Source organism: Pinus tabuliformis, chromosome 5_2, assembly GCF_031772625.1.
Source record: "Pinus tabuliformis cultivar Carrire ecotype Pingquan chromosome 5_2, CPIR1, whole genome shotgun sequence".
Taxonomy (NCBI): domain Eukaryota; kingdom Viridiplantae; phylum Streptophyta; class Pinopsida; order Pinales; family Pinaceae; genus Pinus; species Pinus tabuliformis.
In genome coordinates this window covers 335,154,655-335,178,681 of record NC_142306.1, presented here as the reverse complement: position 1 = coordinate 335,178,681, position 24,027 = coordinate 335,154,655, and positions in this window count along the sequence as shown.

The following is a 24,027-nucleotide window of genomic DNA, read 5'->3' as shown; positions in this document are numbered from 1 at the left end:
GCTGCCATGTATTCTGCCTCTGTAGTTGATAGTGCCACTACAGATTGTTTCTTACTCATCCAACTGACTGCACCTCCAAAAAGGTTAAACACATACCCACTTGTAGATCTTCTCTGATCCAGATCTCTAGCCCAATCTGCATCAACAAAGCCATGAATATCCAACACTCTCTCCAATCCTGGTCTTCCTTGGTAGCACATACCATAATCACTAGTGCCATGCAAATACCTGAAAACCCACTTTACTGCTGTCCAATGCTCCTTTCCTGGTTTTGACATAAACCTTCTCAATACTCCCACTGCATGTGCAGTGTCTAGTCTAGTACAAACCATTTCATACATTAGGCTACCAATTGCACTTGCATATGGAACACGAGACATGTCCTCTTCCTCCTCTTGTGTCTTGGGACATTGTTCAACAGATAACCTCACACCTACAGGAATAGGAACCTTCACCGGTTTACTATCCTGCATATTAAACCTCTGTAGTATTGTCTCGACATACTTCCTTTGGTTTAACCAGAGCTTCCTCTTTGCCCAATCTCTTTTAATTTCCATACCCAAAATATAGTTTGCAGCACCAAGATCTTTCATGTCGAATTTGGAGGACAATTGGCTCTTCAAATCCTGGATAATTTCTTTGTCATTTCCAACCAGCAAGATATCATCCACATACTAGACCAGATAAATAACACGGTCACCAATTAATTTAAAATACACACAGTGATCTGAATTGCTTTTGGTGAATCTAATTCCCCGTATAAATGTATCAAATTTCTGATACCACATCCTTGGTGACTGTTTTAACCCATCTTGAGACTTCTTTAACCTGCATACCATTTCTTTCTTACCCTTTTCTACAAAGCCTTCAGGTTGCTTTACATAGATTTCCTCTTCCAGATCCCCGTGAAGAAATCTTATCTTCACATCCATCTATTTTACCTCAAAATCAAAAGCAGCAACAACAGATAAAAGTAATCTAATAGAAGTTACCTTGACAACAGGAGAAAAAATATCACCAAAATCAATTCTTGGCACTTGGCAATAACCTTTGGCTACCAACCGAGCTTTGTATTTCTCCATTTTTCCTTCTACATTTGTCTTCTTTTTGAACACCCATTTACTGCCAATGGGTTTCCTTCCAGCCAGCAACTCCACCAAATTCCAAGCCTCATTTTTGTGCAAATATGCCATTTCATCAACCATGGCCTCTTTCCAGAGTTTTCCATCCCCTGAATCTACTACTTCCTTCATAGTTATGGGATCATCTTCAGTAATAGATAAAGCGAAATTTGAATAGAAAGCAGATGGACTATACCTTTCAGGCTACCCTCTTTCTCGAACTGATCTTCTCACAGTGGAGTTTATGGCTCTTCATCTTTAGATTCCTCCTCTGCTGTAGAGTCTGATTCTTCCTCCTTTAGCTTAAACTCTATCTTCTCAGGTTCCTTTTGTTGGACTTCATGTTTTATAACATCTTTCACCTCTTTGAACACCACATCTTGGCTATACACAACCTTCTGTGTGACTGGGTTGCAAAGCTTATAACCCTTTAAACCATCCTTATACCCAATAAAGATGCACTTTTCAGATTTACTATCCAACTTGGTTCGTTTCTCCTTTGGAACATGTACATATGCATCACATCCAAATACCCTCAGATGTGAAAGAGAGGGTTTCTTACCAGTGCATACCTCTTGTGGAGTCTTATCCTCCAATGATGATGAAGGTGACCTGTTGACCAGGTAACATGCAGTATCCATTACCTCTACCTAGAATTCCTGTCCTAACCTGGCATCATTAAGCATGCTTCTTGCCCTTTCCATCAACGTCTTATTCATTCTTTCTGCAACTCCATTTTGCTGAGGTGTATATGGAGTAGTCTTCTACCATGCTATACCACACTTCTTACAAAATTCTTCAAATTCCTTACTGCAAAACTCTCCATTGTTATCTGTCCTTAGCACCTTTATCTTTTTCTCTGTCTGATTTTCCACCAGAGCCTTAAATTCTTTAAACCTGTCAAAGGCTTCAGATTTCTTCTTAAGGAAATATATCCATGTATTACTTGAGAAGTCATCTATAAATGACACATAGTACACAGACTTACCTAGTGATGGAACCTTCACAGGTCCAAACACATCACTGTGCACAAGTTCTAATATCTGTTTCGCCCTCTTACTACCAGAGGGGAAACTCACCTGATTCTACTTCCCATATACACAATTTTCACAGAAATCAAGATCCAGAGAGCTATTACTCATACCTTCTACCATACCTTTACCATGAAGTATTCGAAGGCCCTTCTCTCCAATATGTCCAAGCCTTTGATGCCACAACATGGTCTTCTCTCCAGAGACCACTAGATTTTCTGCTCCACTTTCAAGAACCACAGAACTGTTGCACCCATCAATAACAGTGCTACCTTGCAGCTTGTATATAGTTCCAATCCGAACTCCTCACATCAATACCAGTGCTCCCCAAACCATCTTGTAGGTATCCTTCTCTAACATTGTTTTTACACCTGCATCATCTAGCTTGCTTACAGAAATCAGATTTCTGGCTAATGCAGGAATATGTAGAACACCCGGAAGTGTTATAACCCTTCCACCTTGCAGCTTCAACTTTACTTTTCTTCGACCAATGATTCTAGCCTTCCTGTCATCCCCCAAGAAGACATCACCACCATCGTATTTCTCATACTCACAGAACCACTCTCTGTGGGGAGTGAAGTGAAAGGATGCACTTGAGTCAATCTACCATGCCTCATGATCAACATGTGTACTTGAAGAAGCCAAGTACACATCCCCACCTTCATCTGAGGTGGTTTTCACCTCTACAGAAGGAGTATCATCAGATCCCTTTCCTTTGTCAGGAGCTTTAGGTTTACAGTCCTTTTTGAGGTGCCCTTCCTTTCTGCATTTCCAACACCCTACCTTTACAGGCTTTCCTAGAGATTTAGATCTCCCTCTAGATTTAGATCTCACACTTGATGACTTATTTTTGTTTTTTTTCTGGAACCATCCTCATACAAACAAGGAATCACCATTCTGGCTCTCCATATTTTTCCATCTCATCTCCTCCGTCAGCAAGGATGAGACTATTTCATCAAAATGCAAGGAAGTTGCATTGCTACCTATTGCAATAACCAGACTATCCCATGAATCTGGTAGAGAACGCAACAAACTAATGCACTTATCTTCATCTAAAATTTTAATATCAACAGATGCTAACTGACTCACCACAGTATTAAATGCGTTCAGATGCTCTGTCACCGAGTCTCCATCTTTCATCCTCAGGTTATACAGATTTTTCCGCAGGAACAGTTTATTCACTAGAGACTTAGATTGGTACAATGTTCCTAACTTGTCCCACAAGGCCTTCGCCATAGCTTCCTATGATACATTCAGCAATACTGAATCTAGGACACACAATCGTATTGTGCTCTTTGCCTTCTGATCTAACTCTTCCATTCTTCATCAGACACTCTGGTTGGTTTAGTACCCGGATCTACCATGATCCACTGATTTTATCCACCAATAGATCCTCCATCTTGAGTTTCCACAACTCAAAACTCTGACCATTAAATTTCGCGATCGCTATCTTTCCACTGCTCGCCATCTTTTTTCACCACCAGAATTGATCTCATAAATCTCCCACCGAATAGGTTCTACCACACGTCCGAGCGAAACCCTTTAGCAACAAAGGTGTCACCTTGAAGACAAAATAGTTATTATACCAAATGCAGGTTTTAACCCCGTACATAAATTACCTGCATACAAATTCTAAAACATAGAAAATAAACAATGCGAGATCACAACACATAAAACACATATACATAGAGATTTTCCCCTAGATCCCAAAACTGGGATTACCAGCTTGATTTTTCATTATTTTCCTTTCAATGTTACAATACATGTTTATACATGCCGAAGCATCCAATACCATGGACCAAAAACCATTGCGGCCAATACCATGGACTGAAAACCATCGCGTCCAAATAGAAAAAGGGCAAAAATCATGCACAAAACCATAGGTGGGTCCGCCCAACCTAACATAGGGTCCAAAACCAAAATTTTCCATGGCGCTGCCCCAGACCCCATAAAGTGGGGTTACGGGTGCCCTTCAAACCCCCTATTAACTACATGAAAAGAATATAACACAACCCAACAACTAGCTAGTCTTTCACACTCTCTTGATTTTTGCATTGCTAGTTCAAATTGCATTCAGACATAAGGTAGGCACATTACACAAGTGGAGGAGAAGAAAGGTGAAGATTATTTCAATCCGTCTTCTATTTTCCAAAATCCTCTATGTGAAGATGTTGTGCTTCCATTCTTGGATGGTTTTCAATCTACCAATCTCGGTATTGAATCAAATGTAATCAATTCTTTTGGTTAATCCTTAACCTTGTGAAACCATCATTATAATGATGACGACATTATTTATCATGAATTCCAAGGTGTATCATCTTATGTTTTGATTTCTCATGAACATTTTACCTTAGATCCATAATCTGATTTGGTCAAAGAATATGTGCTTATCTAAAATTCCTCTTCATCTCATTATCCCTTATGATCTACCGTCTGTGATGCATCTACTTGTGACGGGGGTACTCCATTTTCCTCAAGTCCATACTCCCATGAGTTAACTTCTCAATTGGCACAAGTTGGTGATATTATCCATGATGCAAATGAAAATCACCAAATATTTGAGTTCTCTTCCCAACCATCATCGTATCTTCCCTTGCATGAAGACAACTCTTCAAATCAACTTGCTCATGAAATTTCCTTGATTCATTTATCTTTGAATTTGCAATCATAAGGATCTTTAAAGTTGAGTGATATAGTTGTTGAAGTTGAAAAATCCAATCAACTTAGTGACAAAGATGGCTTCAATCTGATGAGCAGTGGACTTATTAAAACCAGTGGTAGAAACTATCTTCAAACCATGCATGATCTGGTTCAATTGTCAAAATGTGATTATACAATTCTAGAAACTCTTGGGATCTGTTAGGGAGTGGAGACACCACAACTTCCATTGATGGTTATGCCAGGATATGATGACTCTGGTAAGCCACCTGAGCTAAGCTAGAACTGGTTTCTCTCACAAAACGCTTTTCTCTACATGGTTTCACTTGATGTAAATTTATTTTTGAAAAATGTTTGGTATTTTCGGGATGATCTTTCAAATTTTCAATATTTTAATTTTGACCAGATTTAAGAATATTTTTCAGTTTATTCATCTTCATTCAAATCTCTCGCATCAAAATTGGGTTTGGAATGTGTATCTCTCATAGAGGCATGGAATTACGAAGTTGATCATTTCAAAGACTATCTTTGGCAGATGGAATCATTCCTATTTGATTCATCTCTTAAAAGTTATCTCCTCATTTTTCTTGCAAATGTTATATTGAAAAGATTCCCCTTCATCGCACCCAAAATTCTCTTGAGTAATAATGAATGCACGAGCCATCAAACGATTAAAGTTATTCTCCATTCACCATTTCCTGACTTGTCTCATGTATTTGTTTTGTTAGAATCCCTTTTAAAGTCTTTTCATGATTAAAATGCTTGCACAATTTGTCACGAGTTAGAAGAAAACATTTCATCACATTTGGCTTGCAAGAAATTTAGTTCGAATATTTAGAGCATTCACAAAATTGTTCAAATTTTTTTTCTTCATTTATTAGAAACTGGGAATCTGATAATTTAACCAACTCATCTGGTCATTATTCTATATTTGATGACTTTCATTCATGTCATCATTTTCCCACTAGTGTATCCAATGGTAGTTGTTTTACATCCTTCGATCTTTATCATGCAACATCTCACTGTTCAGATTTCTATTGAGCAGTTGAGGCACTTGAGTCTCCACTGATGATTATGTTAGGTCCTCATTGTATCAACATGATTTTTGAATATGATGAAATATATTTCCCCTCACAATATTCTCATTATAATCTCGTGCCTCCAATTTAAAATCCATATTCTCAAATATTTATGGGTTTTCAGGAGGATCATCATGAATTTTATGATCCAATTGTTGAATGGTTCGAGTAATCTTACTCGGAAAGCTCCATTGCAATAAATATGTTTCGTCATTTTCTCATGCTTGCTAAGAAATATGACACAGAAGAAGGTGAATTCTTAAGAAGTCTTCGAGGTTTATCTGATTATTCTTTCTGTCGGAGAGGTAACAATGTGAATTGGATGAAAGTAGTGGTTGTGACACATCTTTCTACCCATAGGAAAGAACTTCACATTTTTGTGCAAAGTATTCAAGATCTCATCTTTTTTTTTGCACATTGATTTATATATGTTTTAATCGATCGCATATTTGTTATTGCAGGTCAGGAATGATTACGGTGGCTACATTAGAAATTCCATTATACATTACCCCAACCTTCTAGTTGGTAGGTTAAGAGTAGGATTAGCTACATCCTAGTTTTCCTTATCTTCCACTCATCTCGTGTTGTTCTCTTTAGTCTCTCTTGTCCTTTTTTACCTTTCTTTTGAATTATTCTTTGGTCTAGCTTATTTTTGCTGTCTTCTGGTTTTGTTTTCTTGTTGTGTGTTGTATTTCCTATAATTTTCTTTGCTTTGTTTTTATTTCTTGTTGGTTTTCTCCTTTTGATTTCATCATGTGAATAAGTGTTGTGCCTAGACCTGTTTTGGCTTCTTAGTATGTGTGTCTAAATTCTAAAGGTTCTTTTGACACTTCAAAATTTGGCTAAACCTCCAGCCCATGTTACTTGTGTCAATGATATATTTTGGTCGATGATTTTTTGATGGAGAATACAATCCATTTCTAAGGAGGGTTTTCGTCCAACCATCAACCTATGTCTAATCAGGAAACCTTATGCCTACAGTCAGTTTTATGTTTCATTGTTTTCATTATTATCCAATATGTAAAAGAAAAGAAGGGGAAAATCCAAATGAGAAAACCTAAATCAGAGGCCTCTATATGCTTGTTTGAAGGAACAACCTCTTCTTCTCTCAATAAGTCAGGATCCCTCTTCTGCCCCAAAATAAATAAGTGTTGATGCACAATCCTCTTAAAATAAATAAATAAAGGAAAAAGAAGAGAAAGTCTTCCTACACAAAGAGATGAACAAACAAACTCCATCAGGGTGTTTTCCAGGCTTGCTGGAGTGGAGCAATGTTTGTGTTCCCACGTAACTCCTCTGGGGTACTATTGAGGCTTGCTCGAGAGCTAGACTACCCTTCCCAACTCAAATTTTTTTGATATCATTGAATCTTATGTTGTGCTAAACCAAGAAGGAATGAAGGGGAAAATGTTTATTCATGGGGTAATTGAGAATACCCATGTAATGTCCATGATGAATCAATACTCCTTGAAGAACCAAGGCCCTGCACAAAGAAAAGTCAACTGATACACAGAAGCTGAATTCTACCAGTGTGTCACCAAGTGTTGCAACTGCTACAAGACCCTCCAATTTTTTTCCTATACAAAATTTTGAATCCTTCCTTGATCGGGTTGTTCATTGTCACAAACTTTGAAACTCATTTCATTTGCTTTCTTAGAGTCTTGTGTTCCCCTTTACAAGATGGGAAAAGTTTCATCTTTTACCATGTTGTTGCATAATCTTCTGTATAAGCCTATTATGATGTTTCTAAGAGGTCATCTTTGTGGAAATGATTTGTTATATTCTTGTAAGTATTCTTCGCACTCATTTCCAAAATTTTTAGCATTATCGTACAAGTGTCATCACGGTCATCACAAAGTACATCTTTGGTGTCGCACTTGTCATAACTTATTGTAAAACTCTCGCACAAAGGTAAATTTTTTGTTCATGTGTTCGGATGATATATTTTGTCATGTGGCCAAATATTCCAAGTTTGTGATCAAAGTCAAATTTCATCACCATTCACACTAATCTCATTGATCCACATTTAGCAATTTTCAGAACAATTACCTGGCTAGGAAACCTAGCTTAACCGAGCCTGCCTTAACCCACACACTACACAATCACAATCCCTTATATGTGACATTTCTACTTGGCACTACACAATGCATAGTTTCTGCCCCCGAGGACTTCTGAACTACACAATTTTTGTGCCCAAGCCATGACCTTCACCTCCAGAATTGCAGAGTCATTCCTCCCAGCCGAGAATCCACTGTGCATTATACAATCAAAAGCCTCAAGCTCATCCCTTGGGCCCTTTAACTACACATCTCCTCAGTATCCTTGACTCCCTTGTCTCCCAAAACTGCGTAGTGAACTCTCAAATTGCCCATCCCTTAAGCATGTCCCACTTGCTCTAGAAATTACACAGTCCTATTCCACGGACCTTCCTGAACTATGCACTGCATCATCTGAGGGCTCAAGATCTTCCCCTGGCTACTAGAACTGTGCACTATGTAGTCACTAAGTCACTCTTCCCACCCAATCACTTGCTCTAGGCTCAGTTGATTGATCAGAATGAATCCTCTTAGAGTAGGGGGTTTTTAGATTGATGTTATCTCATCATGAGTGAAGTGCAGGAACAAGTACCCTATCATATCATGACAAGATGATGAATAACGAGGAGAAGGAGGGAAGCATGCTCTAAGACTCTCTTGTAGTTTAACTTAGAAAGTTGACAGATCAAGAGAAAGCGAAGGGACACTAGTTTGCAACCACTATTCAAGACTTCAAATCATTAAAGATTCCTCATCACCAAGCCATGTGGAGGTGGAAAGAAAAGCATCTTCAAGAGGACATCCAACACTTCACAGTAGTCATGGCTTAAAATTGCCACATCATCAAGAACTCCATGCCAGTAGTGTCATGAGATGTCATGTCATGAGTGGTCATATGCCACCTCACTATTGTGGATCATGTATATTGTATACAAAAGGTATTGTAAAGTGGAATTCCAAAGGAAACACATGGCATGTAAAGAGTCATGGAATTTAAAAATTCATATAAAGTCAAACAGTCATGAGGGTAGTAAAAGTGTCACTGTTGGCTTGATGGGTATTGACCCAGGTTTAGAGTTGATTTTTCCAAACAAATCCGTACACTATTGGCCCTTTCGACATCAATCCGTGAAGCATGGACTGAAGTATCACCCGAAGTAGTATGGGGGGATGTTGGAACCAAGTTTTTGCACCTAGAGATGGTTATGGTGTCATTTTATGCCCTAATTTTGCCTTCACGCAGATCGATAAGCCTTTTAGGGCTTATCAATATACTTCTCTTAATCACCCTTAAACCTTTGTGAAGGTCTATGACTGTCTTTCGCGGATCCTAAACAAGTGAATCTACAACTTACATGCCTCTGCAATCACTCCTAGGTCTGTTATTTCTCAAATTGACTTAAGTATCTGATAACTTTAACATGCATTAAGACATTCTTCGCATAGACATATATTATGACTTGCGTTCATATAACAATGTAAAACATACGGATTTGTGCATCAACACAACATTAAATCATAAACCCATTATTCATCATAGCATAGTCACATTTATTCATAACAAAAGTAAAAGGGACAAAAAACAAATATTTCCAGAACTATCTCTTTATTAACGCTTCATATCTTGTCACAAACTCAAACCACCCTGCGCACTCATCTGTAGGGGTCTGTGCACTCAGCTATGGACTTTACTCTAAGCCTATGTACACATAGCTTCAGAGCCTCTCTTCTATTCTAAGACTCTTCGCTTTTCACTTCTAATGACCCATTACACCCATTCTTCTCTCAACATATGCCTTAGACTCTCTAAGACTCTCCTTTTTATACAATCCCATGGTCCAGTAGATCTCCAAAATCGACACAACTTATCTAAACTAAGGGCAGAAAACCCTTTTATCTTTAGACATATTTGAGCTCCATGAACAAAAAATGTAGAGACTTTACATTTCCTTACACAAAATTTTGGCCTTTTTCCCCACAACTTGTGTGTTTAACACAAAATTGACCCACAGGGGACTTGTTCCCAACAGGTCCCCAACACAAACATGATGACTTGCCCTCGAGTCACTTGGCTAGTGCAAAGATCTTGTCATGCAAACCTCCTAGCTTGACCTAAACAGCTACTCAACCAACTGTTCTATCACTGGCCCTGCACTTTCTGTCTGTAGTTTTTGCTGAGTCTCCTGCATACTGGCCAACTTGCCTTCAATGGTAGTCATGATCTTATAGGCCTCATCTAACCAAGGCTTCAATCGAGCCTTGAACATGGTGTTATGTGGAATTTTGCATCTACGGATAGACACAACTTCCCTAGGTGGGTAGCTACACCTAGAAAAATAGAATTAAAGTGCTTAACCTTTCTCTATAGAAGATAAATAAGACAAGGGACCTATTTTCTATCTTTCACTTTCCCTTTGTCTCCTTTGTATGGCTCTCATTGCTCCTTCTCGAAATTAATCTACTCGAAAAGTACCTGCAGTCATAAACAAAGGAAAAAAACTAATCAAAGCAAGATATCTATCTACTATAAGCAAATGGAATCAAAATCATTTACACATGTAATTGTCATACATAAAGACAAGAATATGGGAAAATGTGTAAACAACTTTATTAAGTAGAAGGAAGAGTTACAACCATAAAGTTTGATCTAATGTCACTCCTCTAGCTTGGGTTCCAACAAACATCACATCAAAAACACAACACTCTGGTAGCATAACAATACTTTCTTTCAATCTCAAACCTCACACCAACAATACCTCATTACAAATTCTCAAAGTCTAGCCTTTGATCACTTAGATGAGTGCTCATTTTATAGGAAAATGGAGGAGGTTTTTTCATAAATGAGGATATTGAATGGCCTTCCAAACTTAGAGTTAGTTTGCATAGAGGAATGGATGAGAGGATAGGAGGTTACTTAACTCATTCCCTATCCAATTTCGAGCTCATAGGAGATGATAAGTGTGGGAATCTTCTAGATGGCTCCAGAAGATAAGAATATTCCCAAAACCCTATGATGATTTCATTCAATCTCACCCAGCACAGGTCAAAGTGGGCCTATGTGCTCCAGAAAGCACCCTGACATGGGCCTACCTACACTGAGTCTCACTTACCCCTGACCAAGGCTGCGCTAGTCCCTCAAGGAGGAATTTCTGGAGGGCTTCATGCCAAGAAACTCTCAGGTAAGGAGGCATTCAATGTGATGACTTGTCTAGGGCATGTAGCAACTTAATTAGGGTTTGATGAGCCCTAATGGTACTAATCTAAATGATGGGAGTGATATGCCAAAATGGATCTATAACAACTTCCCCCTAAATCATGAAGTTGAAAATAATAATGTCGAGTGATATGCTTTACGATGTGATGAGGAAGTTCTGAAGTGGATGGTGACCTGCATCAATTACAATACATAATATCATGATATTCTGATTTTTTCTCATGAATTGTTGAGGGAAGGCATACCCATGCTCAACATATAAACTTTCATTACAAGTGCATAGACAGTCATCTACAGATATAACAATGTAAACTTTGAAACGGGAACTATAAACTCAAAACGGGAACTCTGGCCCAAAAACCCCAAAAAAACCACAAAAACAGTGCTCAAAACGAAAAGTGTGTATACTGGAACGATGTTTTTTTTTTAGGTGTCAATTTTGCGGTTGTTTTAAAAATGGCACTGACTACGAAATTTTCCTGCAAAATATGGCTTCAGAACGAAAGTGTTGATACTGGAATAATGAATTTTTTTTTAGGGTCAATTTTCATACTTTTTAAACAATGCTAATAAAACCAATTTTTTATGTCTCAAACAAAGTTAAATTTTAAGGAAAAACACATTAATGTTTCTGGTAGAATATCATTTTTCTTTCCTAAGTATAAATTTAACATGTTTTCAACCACAAAACTAAAAAAACATGACATTATGAACAAATTATATCACTGAATGAATTCAAAATTCTTTATTTGTAAACTGAATAAAACAGACATTATATCTCTAATTTGATATTGCATTGTAGATATTTAAACAATAAAATTTATCATACTTAAGACACAATCCAACGACATAAAAATGCTTCATAACTTCTCATTTAACAAAATATGGAAAACATTAATTTTATTTGAAGATACGATGCATACATCAGTTATATAAACTGTCTTAAACAATTATTCAAAATCACTCATATTTTCTTGCACACCATCAGAATTCACATCTTCAGATGAGTGACTGGATGCTGACGAAGATGTTCCATATTCTTCTCTGTCATCAACTAGTGCCCCATCTGAGTCCACATGCATGCCCAAGATTCCAGGTTTCAAAAGTCTTCTAGATCTACGACTGGTTTCAGCAGAGTCCCATGTCAACACTGTTCCTTCTGGTAACAACCTTTTCAGAATCTTTGTCGTCTTGAAGCGAAGAGTTCCTCTCTTTGTTAAATTGAAGTCATAAACAAGTATGTCAACATCCTTCAATTATAATATGTCTGTGCGGCGGCGATTTATATTTGTACCCTTTCTTTTTCTTTTTCCACCTTTTTTTTTGTCAACTACCATCTCTGGCTTATACACATCATTGAATGGGTGTGTATTTGTGGCATACCAATGTACTTCAACACCTGTAACATCCTCATTTTCTGTAAAGACCTTTATAACTTTAGCAACCCAAAATGGATAGCCATTGGGATCTCCATCTGCTAGCACTGCAATCATGCAACCCTCCTTAATATCCTGTATTGAACCCCTATAAAGGTCTTCCATGGCTTCACGTTGTGCACGAGATCTTCTGGAACCTATATACATCTCTCTTTCCTCTGCCTGTGAAGAATTAATAATACCTTGAGATTGTTGCTGTTCAACAATGTTTACTTCCTCATGTTCATTCGACACATTTTGTGGCCAAATAAATGGATTTTTCAAAGGTATATCTTCATTTATTGTTGTCGAAATGAGATCACTTTGATTATTGAAAAACGACTCCCACCAAACTGAATCAGCAATGTCAAAGTACTCATATGTATATCTAATACATTTTTTAATTTCTTCCAGGAAATCAGAATAATTTATAGCCCTGTTCTGTCTACGTGCATTCTGAACTTCACCAACTGATTGTAATAACAATATTTTTGATGCAAATATTGGATGATTTGGAATGAACTTCAAAAATTGCAATCCTGATGACGGTGCCCACTCTATAGTAGTTGAATACTTCTTGCCCCATATTAGTGTTTTCCCATCAATTTTTTTGATACGAAATTGATGTTGGAAGCTAATGTCATTAAGTTGTTCAATGCATTTCCCCTCACCATATGATCCTAGAATAAACCTTCGCATGTCAACAGTTTCTTCCAACACTTCAAAAGCAGGCTCTGGCATGTATGATCTCTTAATACATTCAATTAGTGATGGCAAGCTCCCAACTTCCTTCCTCCTCAATGTGACTGAAAAACGACTGAACATCTGATCAATATGGTCATGAGTGTGCCCAACAAGAAGGAAACAAACCTTTACCTTTTGAAAAATTCTCAATTCAACAAGCATGTTCAGATACCCAAAAACAATCTGATTTTTGTTTTCACGGCAAGTGTTGTCCAATTGTAGATACAAAACTTCAGGAAGATTACCAGACCAATGAGAAATCACATCATGAATTATGGTTATGGTCAGATTTGCATCATTATGAATATTTGGAGCTGTGAAGTACACCCTTGGCAACATTTTCCCATTGAAGACCATACAACCGACCAAGTGAAACTGAATAAAATTTTCCTCTTGTAGATTTTTGGGTGTGCGAACAAAATGTGGTAAAATTGTTTTCTTCTGGTCCATACCATCAATTATCAAACCCAAATATTTATTTGGATTATCATAACACTTCTTTCGATGCTTGTACAACTTCTTCCTTTCATTTGTTTGTTGTTCGCGATGCTCCTGAAGTTCTTTGACAATTAAATCTACAGAACATAAAAGAAATTCATTAAGAAATATGTTTTCATAGTTGATGACTATACAATTTTAAAAGTAAAAGTTATGAACACTTACCTCTTTCTGAGCCTTCACATTTGTCCCTTTTTTATTTAAGAGAAGCACATGTACTGCAAATCCCCATCCTTGTCTTCTTAGGAATACGAACATTATTGAATTCTTTCTTCCATATCTTCACAAAATATTGATATGTAATAAAGTGGCCCTGTCCCTCAGCACTTTCTGCATATTCTTTGTATAAGTTGTAGATTTCTCGTCTTGAAAAATTATCTGGAATATGTATTGTCTCTCTATTTGGCATACACTCTCCATGCTTTGAAAAGAAATCTTTCATCCATGACATTGTAGTATTTGATAATGGCCCAAACTGTCTTTTATAACGTACTTCTGAATAAAATGTGGGATCCTTTTCCAAATTTTCTTGAATTCTTGAGAGACGAAAATTCCCAATTGAATGAAACATTTTGAAAGCTTTTCTACACAATAAAAAATTCCTAATATGATAATCATAACCTGACAATGTAGATTGCATGCAGCCAACTAAATATGAGTTTTGCATGCTTTTATTCATTGACAAATATCTCTTCCTGCTTTCTAATGCAAATGTGAAATCCATACGTTTCAAGCAATTTTTTTGGCAACATTCACTTGAAATGAGAGCGCTGATAGAACTTCTTCTCGTCAGATATTCTACTCTACCCCTTGTATAACTAGAATAGCTTGCATCAATACAAAAAGGTCTGCTCCTACTCCTCGATACAATATTTCTTGGCAACATCTCCATCATTGGATCATCATTTTTATAAGGACTTTCATCATCATTAAGAGGAACGTTATCCACACTATGATCTGCTCTGATTTTCAAATTTTGACTGAGAGGATACCCTTCATCTTCCCCTTCTTCAGTGCTACTATCATAGTCCTTAGAATTCAGACTAAATGGAAAATCTAACTCGATGTTTAATGGATATTATTCCTCATGTACATTGTCAGTGCTACTCTCATAGTCCATAGAATTAGGACTATGTTGAAAATGTGGTTGTTTACTTATTGAAGATGCTACATCCTGTCCTTTGTCACTGCTACCTTTATACTGATTAGAATTAGGACTAACTGCATCATCCCGTTCTTCATCACTGTTTCTCTCATAGTCCTTAGAATCAGGACTAAGAGGACATTGTGATACTCCAATGTTTTGAAAATCATCATCCCGCACTTCATCACCGCTGCTCTCATAGTCCTTAGAATCAGGACTAAGAGGACATTGTGATACTCCAATATTTTGAAAATCATCATCCCGTGCTTCATCACCGCTGCTCTCATAGTCCTTAGAATTAGGACTAAGAGGACATTGTGATACTCCAATCTTTTGAAAATCATCATCCCGCGCTTCATCACCGCTGCTCTCATAGTCCTTAGAATTAGGACTAAGAGGACATTGTGATACTCCAATCTTTTGAAAATCATCATCCCGCGCTTCATCACCGCTGCTCTCATAGTCCTTAGAATCAGGACTAAGAGGACATTGTGATACTCCAATCTTTTGAAAATCATCATCCCGCGCTTCATCACCGTTGCTCTCATAGTCCTTAGAATTAAGACTAAGAGGACATTGTGATACTCCAATCTTTTGAAAATCATCATCTCGCGCTTCATCACCGCTGCTCTCATAGTCCTTAGAATCAGGACTAACTGGACACTGTGACATTCCATACTTTTGAAATTCATCATCATGCTCTTCATCACTGCTGCTCTCATAGTCCTTAGAATTAGGACTAAGTGGACACTTTGACACTCCATTTTTTTGAAATTCATTATCACATTCATCATCACTGCTGCTCTCATAGTCCTTAGAATTAGGACCAAGTGGACACTTTGACACTCCATTATTTTGAAATTCGCCATCATGCACGTCAAAACTGCTGCTCTCATAGTCTTCAGAATTAGGACTAAGTGGACATCGTGACCCTCCATTCTTTTGAACTTCACCATCACATTCTTCAAAACTGCTACTCTCATAGTCCTCAGAATTAGGACTAAGTGGACATTGTGACACCCCATTCTTTTGAACTTCACCATCATGCTCCTCATCACCGCTGCTTTCATAGTCCTTAGAATTTGGACTAAGTGGAATCTGTGACTCTTTATTAATTTGAAATTCTCCATCCCCTCTTTCATCAGTGTTGCTCTCGTAGTCTTTAGAATCGGGACTAAGTGGAAGAATTGACTTTCTATTCATAGTGGAAGAATTCCCGCTATATTCATCAATATGAATAGAGTTGTTACGCGATGAAGATGTTGATGGTGTATAAACCGAAACTTCACCATCAGAGCAATCCATCACTTTCAAATAGAAAATGTTGAATGATACAAATGGAGTCTCCTAAGAATATTATATAGCTTAAAGAATGAAATATTCCCTCCAAAGTTATTCCCTCCAAAAATTTTCGCGAAAATATTTCCCTCCAAAAGTTTGTTAGATTTATTTACCTTTATTATTTTATTCTACAATTGATTGAAAAACGTAAACTAATTTATTTTTATGAAATAAATCACTAAAATTCAAATTGTAAATCACAACTTGTACATTAATTATTCTAATAGTTAAAGTATATAATATTTACTTAACAATTATTTTTTTTCTAATTTTTATAATATATTCTCAAACAAATTAATCCCACATTCAATCCGTTGTAAAACAACTCTACAATATTCTCTCTATAATAATGTAAAACAAACTATCCCACATTAATCCTATGGAAAAACATCTTTGTAATTTCACTTATATAATAAATTTCGCTATCACTATTACTCGCCTCACATCTAGGTTTTCTGAAGTCCCTTGAAAGACTCGTGAATTTGTGGAGCAGCGATATTGATATCAACAATATATACAACGAAGAATTGTCGCAATTGAAAGGTAAGTACAATTATTTTTTTCGAAATTTTCATATTAAATTACTTTAATGAAAAATATTTTTTTTTTAAATTAAAAAATTTTCCAAGCCAAATTTTAATATTGCTATTTACCCGACCCCGCCCGCCACACCTCCCCCCTTCTCCAACCCCTGCCCCCTAACTCCCTCCCCCCCCCCCATATTTTTTTTTAAATTAAAAATTTTTCCAAGCCCACCCCACCCCAGGCCCACCCGGCACCCGCCCCCACCCCGCCCCCCCTGCCCATCCCACACCCCACCCCGGGCCCACCCGGCACCCAGCCCCCCTGCCCATCCCACCCAACACCCGCCCCTCCTCCCTCCCAGCACCCCCGCCTACCCCGCCCCCACCCAGCGCACGGCCCAACCCCGCCTGCCCCACCCCCTCCCCGGCACCCCCGACCCCCCTCCCCCGCCCGCCCTCGCCCCCTCCCCCACCCCTGCCCGCCCCTCCTCCACCTGGCGCACGGCCCACCCAATACCCAGCCCCGGCCCACCGGGCCGCCCCACCCCCCGCCCCCTCCCACCCCCGGCCAGGCCGGCCACCCCCGCCCGGGCCGCCCCACCCCCCGCCCCCTCCCCCTCCCTCCCCCGCCCGCCCCCCCCCCCGCCCAGGCAGCCCCCTCCCCATCCCCCCCCCCCCCCCCCCGCTCGAGCCGCCCCACCCGCCTCCCCCTCCCCTTCCCTCCCCCACCCGCCCCCCACCCACCCGGGCCGCCCCATCCCCCCCCCCCCCCCCCCCCCCCCCCCCCGGCCCCCCCCCCCGCCCGGGCCGCCCCACCCGCCTCCCCCTCCCCCTCCCTCCCCCGGCCCCCCGCCCGGGCCGCCCCCTCCCCCCCCCCGCCCCCCCCCCACCCCCCCCCCCCGCCTGGGCCGCCCCACCCCCCCCCCCTCCCCCTCCCCCTCCCTCCCCCGCCCGGCCACCCCCGCCCGGGCCGCCCCCTCCCCCCCCCCCCCCCCCCCCCCCGCCCGGCCACCCCCACCCCCCTCCCCCTCCCCCTCCCTCCCCCGCCCGGCCACCCTGCCCCTCCCCCTCCCGCGCCCCTTCCCCGGCCCCGTCGCCCCCTCCCCGGCCCCGTCGCCCACCCCACCCACACAGGGCCACCCCCGGGCCGCCCCGCCCCGCCCGAGGGGCGAAGCGTCGATTCCCACCCCCAGCCGCCCCGCCCGAGGGGTGAAGCGTCGATTCCCACCCCTAGCCGCCCCGCCCCGCCCGAGGGGCGGAGCGTCGATTCCCGGAATCGACGCTCTGCCCGGGGGTGGCCCTGTGCGGGCGGAGGGGCGGGCGGGGTGGGCGGCGAGGCCGGGGAGAGGGCGGCGGGGCCGGGGAAGGGGCGCGGGAGGGGGAGGGGCGGGGGAGGGAGGGGGTGGGGCGGGCCGGGGGGGGGGGGGGGGGGGGCAGCCCGGGGGGGGGGGGCCGGGGGGGGCCGGGGGGGGAGGGGGCGGCCCGGGCAGGGATGGCTGTGCGGGGGGGGTCAGGGGCGGCCCGGGCGGGGGTGGCCGAGCGGGGGAGGGAGGGGGAGGGGGAGGGGGGTGGGGCGGCCCGGGCGGGGTTGGCCGGGCGGGGGAGGGAGGAGGGGTGGCCGGGCAGGGGAGGGAGGGGGAGGGGGAGGGGGGTGCGGCGGCCCGGGCGGGGAGCCGGGGGTGGAGTGGGCAGCCCGGGTGGGGTGGGGCCGAGGGGGGAGGGGGCGGCTCGGGCGGGGGTGGCCGGGTGGGGGAGGGAGGGGGAGGGGGAGGGGGAGGCGGGTGGGGCGGCCCGGCGGGGGAGGGAGGGGGAGGGGGAGGGGAGAGGGGCGGCCCAGGCGGGGGTGGCCGGGCGGGGGAGGGAGGGGGAGGGGGATGGGGAGGGGGGTGCGGCGACCCGGGCGGGGGGTCGGGGGGTGGAGGGGGCGGCCCGGGTGGGGGGGGGCCGGCCCGGCCGGGGGAGGGAGGGGGAGAGGGGTGGGGCGGCCCGGGCGGGGGTGGCCGAGGGGGTTGGGGCGGCTCGGCCGGCGGAGGGAGGGGAAGGGGGTGGGGGTGGGGGGTGGGCGGGGGCGGCCCGGGGGGCCGGAGGGGGAGGGGGGCGGGGCGGCCCGGACGGGGGGCCTAGGGGTGGGCTGGGGGGCGGGTAGGGGGAGGGGGAGGGCAATTTTGATTATACAAATAAAAAATTTATGGTATATTTTTGTTGTTAATTTAAGTTAATATGTTTTTTTATTTACTAATTTATGTGTTTTTTTTTAGGAAAATGGCATCAAGGAAAATTTCTGTGAATCTTTCTGGAGCAAGGAGTCTTAAAGGTGTATCTTCAAAAAACATTGCTGAACGAACTCCACCTGAGCTCATACCTACAAATATGTCAACTGTTTTAAGTGATAAGAAGCTAATCTCAGATTGGAAAAGTTCAAAAGAAGTGAAATTTCCATCAAGAGCCTAGTATGTGAAAGAAAGAGAGAGCACAACTTTGAATATATATCTATACATTGATACACGCAATAATAATGAAAATTTGGAGGTGATGGGAAAAGTCATAGATATGTGTTCGGTACCAAACACTGAAGTTGTTTACGTACTTACAAAAGCTGCTAAGTCACATGAAAGGATTAAATATCGACTATCATATTCATTATATGACAGGAGAGAGGTATCTACAAAGTTGTGTAAACAAATCGTAAATGATATGACACAAAACACGGTAAGTATTGTTATTTGTATTTTTATTTTGCGTTTTGAAAATGTCTCGCTATATTTTTTAACTTTGATTATATTAACATATGATATTTTGTTTGGCAGAATTTTGTTGAAAGCTGTTCAATTATGTTGGGAGGCATTCATTACATAGAGCATGATATCATGAAAGTTGTTAGCCATTTTTACTCAGTGTCAGAAGAAGATATGCAAAACATGGAAAATGTAGTAATTGATGATGCCACAAAACTACATCCAAAGAATCAGAAAAAAGGCATCTGGTGGATAAATCTAGCAAGGGTAAACAAGTTACTTTTGAGGACGATGAAGTTGAAATTGACAATGAAGCATATGTTGCCATTACTGAAGATGACATTGAAATTGTGGAAGGTCGTAAAAGACCAAAAGTAACAATGCCCAAGAATAGATCTCTTGAGAATGTTAAGACGAAAAAAAGTAGAGTTGAAGATCTTGAAGTAGTCATTACCAGCAGTCAAGAACCTAGTGAAACTTCAAAAGAAAGCAGAGAAATCATTACACCAGGAGTTGATTTAGGTGATGGCATTATCAAAACAAAACAAAATGCCATTCGACAGAATTTGACAAAGAGAAACTTAGTTGATGGTGGTCGTACATTTCAGTTAAATGTCACACAAACCTATAAGGCAAGTGAAGGACAATGCCAATATCAAGTCAGAAAGCCACATCATCTGCATGTTCACAACTTGAAGACATTGATGAGGTACAATCCATATGCTCATGTCGTTAGTTATGTGCTTCTTGTTGATCCACTTCAAGTTCCCAACAAAGAAGCATTTGATAAGTCAAAATGTTTTGAATACAATTATTATGTGCTTGGGGGGAACCATTTTGTTGAAGCTCAAAGACAATTGATGGAGGAATATCCTAATAACCCACGTTTTGAAACAATGAAATGTATCATTTATGCTGGTTTAAATGAAACAGAAGCAAAATTAGTGGCATGGGATCATAATTCAGATAATGAATATAGGATGTCTATGACTTTGATCCAAAAGGTTAGATTTATTCATAGTGAATTCCTAGGAAAATGTGGAGGGGATAAGATCAATATTATTGCAGATTTCCGAAAGGAATGTTGTATGGAAATAGGCTATCAAATTGAAGATAAAGGCAATTCAAAAAATGGAAAAGACAACAGATCTAGTGATTTATTCAGAGGTGTTGATAACATTTTCCAATTGGCATTTAGAACTGGAGATATTTGGAATTTGATTGATGACATTTTTAGCATGTGGGAAGACATTCGCATTAAAAACCAGAGGGTCAGAAAGTCTAAGCCATTGATATGTAACAACAATAAATCAGCGCCTAAACTGAAGCAACTTCCAGACGATATGACCATCACGCCTTGGAGGGCGATGCAAGGAGTGAAAGATCAAAAAATTGTCAAAACAATATTATCTCGTGTGAAGTCGGGGGAATTATCATTGGAAGAAATGTCTGAAGAATTTCAAAAGTAAGTTTGCTGAATTATTTTTACTTATTTCCAGGATTATAGTTATCTTTTAAATAAAACATGTTGTTATTGGTAGTATTTGTTATACATATCAGTATATTAACTTTTTCTTACTTTATCTATGCAGTCACAAAGTTTACATGAAAATTCAGGAACAAATGGTTAAATTGTTGAATGAAGATAGTTGGGATGATGTTGTACGCAACTATCCAGATTCAAGTTCTACATCAACATTGAAAGCTTTTTATCTTGCATTTAAAAAGGTAACTTGATTTATACATTCAGTTTTAATCATCTGTGTACTATTTTTAATTTAAAACTTACACATACATTTGTTTGTTTGGTAAAAGATGAAGAAAGAAGATAATGGAGCACCAGACAGTTTCAAGACTTTTATTGAAAAAATAAAGATTGAAAGACTGAGAAAGCAACGTATTAAGAATGTTGAACTTGATCCAACTCTTAATCATTTCATTTGGAATGGGCTAGACACTATTCAATATCAAGTAATACAAGGCGACTGTGAAGACATTGCGAAACTCGTACCAAAAAGGGATTATGCCCTAGTTATTGCAGATATTCCCCATGGTTTCAATATTCCAAACATTTGCTATGATATTGACCCTTATACTTATCAAGCTTTTAATAAAGTGGTGGCGGGATTTAAGGAAGTGACGTCATCACCATTATGGAGATTTGTGACATTTCATTCAGACACACAATTGGCAATGTTATTGTCAAGCTTCAAGGGGAAAACAAATTCAAGGATGCAGCTTACATGGTAAGATGTTTAAAGTTATATTTGATTAATGTTGAAAAATTAATTTATGTACAAGTTAATTGAACTTTTACTATTTTATGTTACAGGCAAAAGTCAAATCTTCTTGACAATGAAGATCAACAATTTATAAATGACTGTGAGTTCATTCATATTGATAGTTGGGCAAAAGATGATAGCCATATGTCTATGATTTTTAATCGGGTGGACAAAAAGAGTCATAGCCAAATACTGACTTATGATGCTGTTGTGAGAAAACTAACATATGAAGACAAAGAAATGAAAGGAGAGATAGTTAACATTTATCAGAAACCACAATTATTGATTCACTATCTTATAGACATATGTTCAAATGAAGGAGATTGGGTTCTGGATTTATTTTCTGGCTCAGGTATGTTTTGCCACATGTATTTGAATTTCAATATGTTCTTTTTTTTAATTAATATGTCATTGTACTAATTTACTTCATTATTTTTTTGTGCTTGATAATTAGGTACAACACTAGCATGCTGCCTTCAAAAAGGAAGAAATTGCATTGCAATTGAGAAAGATCCATTACAATGCAATTTCATTCAGCAAAGAATTAATTCTCTTCAATTTCTTCCAGATGCAATGCAAGAAATTGGGTTGAAGAAAGGGGACTTTAGTGAATCACGTGTGGCAAAAAAGGCAAAGGAACCCCAACCACCATTACATGGAATGTATGGAAAGACACATATTGGGGGATTTGCAGACATGAAAGACCCATTAGAAGAGGAAAATGAGCAAAATGAGCAAAATGAAACAGAAAATATTGTGGAAGAGGACAATGATGAAACTCTAGAGGACGAAGAGTTTGGATTACGTGACATTCTTGATTAAATTTAAGTTATGCTTGTAACTCAAGCTTTGCAATGTTTTGACTTTGACATTTTATGAGAAGAATAAACACTCAATTAGGGTTGTTATACGTTCAATATTGGTAATATGTGATTTTTGCATTGATTTTTAAGTTAATCATTTTTTTTTGAAAAAAAAGTAGTTATTATTACCTTTTTGACATGAAATTCATAAAAAAAACTATTATTTGACCATTTTTAGTTAATATTTTTGTATAAAATTTGTGATTTTGACATGTTAATTCTAGCAAAAAAGTATCAAAACGTTTAGTTTTTTTGTTATATTTATGTTAAAAATGGTTATTTTTTATGTCCATTGTTAAAAAATGTTGTTTTTTAGAAACAATTATTTCATGTGGATTGAAAAAGTAATTAAGGATGTCTAAATATGTAGATTATCTAAAATTTAAACTATCGACTTTCTAATTTAAAAACGCAAAACAATAAAAATCCGACTAAAAAAACAAAAAAATTAAGATAGAGAACAAGAAAATATGAATACAATGACGACTTCAAAAACTATCAAATTTAGAAAATAATTTTTTACATTTCACACACTAGAAAATTTAAAGTCAAAAAATAGGTCTTTTAAAAAAAGGATGTGATGTAGAATACTCACTTTTTAAAATCAGTATGAAAATCACTACCATTCTAAAACTTAATGCACATGAAAAAAATTAAAGTTCCAAAAACCATGTTCTTAAAAAAACATGTGTATTCTGCATCAACACTTTTGAAAATTCGGTCATTTTTTTGCCACCTCTACAAAACGGGTAACAGTATCAGTTCCCGTTTCAAAGTTTACATTGTTATATATACACATGATCAGATGACCATCAATGTAAAGCCATTGTACGGATGATTTGGTACTTTCCTCAAATTGTAGCCTGGATGAATGAAAATAGATCTAGGGTCTTCTATCTCGTTCAATTCTTCGCTCAAGTATGAGTATAACCATGTGAATATGTGATCTAAAGTCGAACATGGGAAGACATAGTCTGATTACCAACCAATTATGTAAGCCGTTAACAGACGTGAGAGAAATAACTGATAATGATAATGATCCTCAAGGTACTGCAGTACATTCTGCATGGTGTGAATGGATGTTTTAATGTTGAACACCATACAAAATCTTCCAGTCAAAGGCCAATGATGCCAACCTATCGTCGGAAGCAAGAAACATGTCATTGATGTATGCAAGCCTCAAGGTACTGGAAGGGTGTTTCTAAGTCAACTTCTTGGATAATGTGTTGATGTCGACAAGAAGTGACCCATTGCAAGAGGGTCTTGATGTATCCCATATCAACGACATGAAACAAGTGTAATGATTTTGGAGATAGAATTTGACTGACGACACAAGGTTCAA